The sequence below is a fragment of the Petromyzon marinus genome, unplaced genomic scaffold (assembly GCF_048934315.1).
Source record: "Petromyzon marinus isolate PM22_M1 ecotype Great Lakes invasive population unplaced genomic scaffold, UKy_Petmar_22M1.pri1.0 PM_G_Scaffold_93, whole genome shotgun sequence".
NCBI lineage: Eukaryota > Metazoa > Chordata > Hyperoartia > Petromyzontiformes > Petromyzontidae > Petromyzon > Petromyzon marinus.
In genome coordinates this window covers 602501-605000 of record NW_027423050.1, presented here as the reverse complement: position 1 = coordinate 605000, position 2500 = coordinate 602501, and the positions used below count along the sequence as shown (strand labels likewise).

General features: G+C 47.4%; 1 pseudogene; it reads right to left on the bottom strand.

Moving 5' to 3' along the window:
• LOC142922387 (28S ribosomal RNA) overlaps nt 1-2500 on the bottom strand; it is a 10003-nt pseudogene that overhangs the window by 3673 nt on the left and 3830 nt on the right.

Genomic DNA, 2500 nt, shown 5'->3' with positions numbered 1-2500 from the left:
ACCAGCCCAATCTAGCCGCTTCGTCTGCCAGAATGTTACTGATCTTGTTGTGTCGCGCAATTCTTGCTTTCTGTACTGCAGGACATTGACCGAGAATGTGCGAAAGGGACTCGAGTCTGGCAGAGCATTTCCTGCAGGAACGTAAGGCCCCATCTCTGCCTCTGTTCAAGCTTTCTCTTGTTGGGTAAATATTTGCCCTTAGTTGTAGTGCTGCGATAAAGAAGCATTGTTTAAAGCCGCACCATGGCCTCAACCAAGCATTACTGATTCTATCATGCGCAAAGTTTACAATGCCCCTTCCTTGAACCGGCTTTTCGCACCATCTCTGAAATTCATGCTCCCTCCAATCGCAGGGTCTCGGATATACAGGTTCTTTTGACACCGAGTCCCTGAGAACGAATGTTGGGATTGCATCACTGTCACCCCCTGCTCGTACCCACAAATTACGGTATTCTTCCTCCATACCATGCGAGGACACAATATTACGGGTGATAGCATCGGACGAGTTTGCTATACGTTGCAGCCTTCTAACTTGAACCGAAGGGATTGTTTTTTCCAGTTTCAAGATGGCAAGGCCTCCGTCTCGGGCTCTGGCATATAACAGTCCATCACAAGTTGAAGCGGGAAGGTGGAGCCATCCTTTTACCGCCTTTCTAATCTCTTGGTCCAACCCACGGAGAGTTGATTGCTTGCAGTCCGAGTGGTCTGCAGGATATAACAATCTGGGTAGGGCATAGGCATTGAGTAGTTCAACCTTCTGAGTTGGCTTCAGAGGCGCCTCATCGATTTTCGAGATCCATGTCTTTAGCTGACAATGTAGATCAGGCTGTATAGTGCCAGTCCAAGGGCCAATTTTCAGACCAAGGTATTTCGTTGATTCATCAGGTTGGATCATATGGACATCTTTATTTTTGATAGTCCATGGGTCGCAGTTGTTCACCGTATATGAATCTTTGGTTGGGCTTATCATGAAGCCCTGGCACTTTCTGGCCTGAACCTCCAATCCCGATAGCCCACAAAATGATTCCAAGATCGCTAGATTGGCGGCCATACCAACCCAAGATTCGCTCACCAACACCAAATCATCAGCAAACGCAAGAGCTGTCACGTGGTCGGTATCAATGGAGTACCCAACTCCGTGTGACTCTAGGGTGCATATCAAAGGGTCCATGGCAAGATTGAAGAGCAGGGGTGACATGGGGTCACCCTGTTTGACACCAACACGTATGCTAATTTCTCGAGTCGACTCGCCATTGCTTTTGAACGAGGTCGTACACCGATCGTAGGCGTTCTGGATGATGCCCACCACGTGTTCATCTACTTTCTTGTGCCTTAACACCCATAAAATATGAGCATGCGAAACCGAGTCAAAAGCTTTCGCTATGTCGATGAACATGACAGCCAACGGCCTGTGCAATTTCTTAGCGTGTCTCATAAGGTCCTGTAGCACCTTAAGATTTTCAGAGCAGCCAGATGCCGCTATAAAACCACGCTGCCTTGGGTTTAAGGGACAAGCACGAGCAAGACGTGCAGTCATTATTCTGGAAAATAATCTCAGAATCATTGAACCAATCGTTATTGGTCTCCAGTTCCCCAATTCTTTCAGCTTTTCATCATCCATAACCTTAGGAATAAGAATCGTCCTATTCTTTTTCAACTCTTTGGGAATAATTCCTGTAATCATCCATGCATTAAATAGGGCTGTCAGTGTCCGACCCTCGGGGTCGGCAGCACAGATTGCAGCCCTTGTTAGGCCATCTGGCCCAGCTGCTGACGTTGGTTTAATGGCCCGTATGGCAGTCTGAACTTCCTCCACCGAAATTAGGGGCTCAAAGTATTCGTTATTTGCAACACCTGATGACTTAAATTGGCCCAGGCCATTGAATGGCAACACCTTCTCCCATTTTTCGCAGTAAAAACGATATACATCTGCGTTCGGGATTCGGCATTCATGACGTTCAGTGCCATCCAGGACTAAGGACGCAAGAAGAGAGCGGTTCTTAAAGAAGAGCTTCTGGTGCTTCATGAAGCTTCCTCGTTTTTCCGCTCTCTTCTTCATCCAAGATCGTGTGGGTAATATCCTGGGTTTAACAATGTCGTTCTCGGGTTTTGAACGTTTGCCTTTGTTTTTCACCAATCTCATCGGACAAAGCATCAATGCTGTGGCAGTTTCTACGAGGGCATCATGTTGGCCCTCGCCGTTAAGCCAAGCCTTTATTGCCTCCATTGCAGGCTTTTCCAGGGTCCCAGAATTCTCATTCGTAAGCCGCTCAGCTGCTTGAGCGAGTATGGATGAAGTCCCCGTTGTTACATTTGGTGGGGGAGACAATGTCTCAAGAGGCCTAGAAGAAAAATGTAAGCTGTCTGACATGGGGGCCCCTGTCTTTTTACTTAGGTCCCGTCTCTTGTCAGAGACTTGCTTGTTGGTCTTAGTCCCAAGCGCTTCAGCAATGATCTTATTGATATTCTTTTTCCCCTGAAACTGCAACTCTAGAAGGGC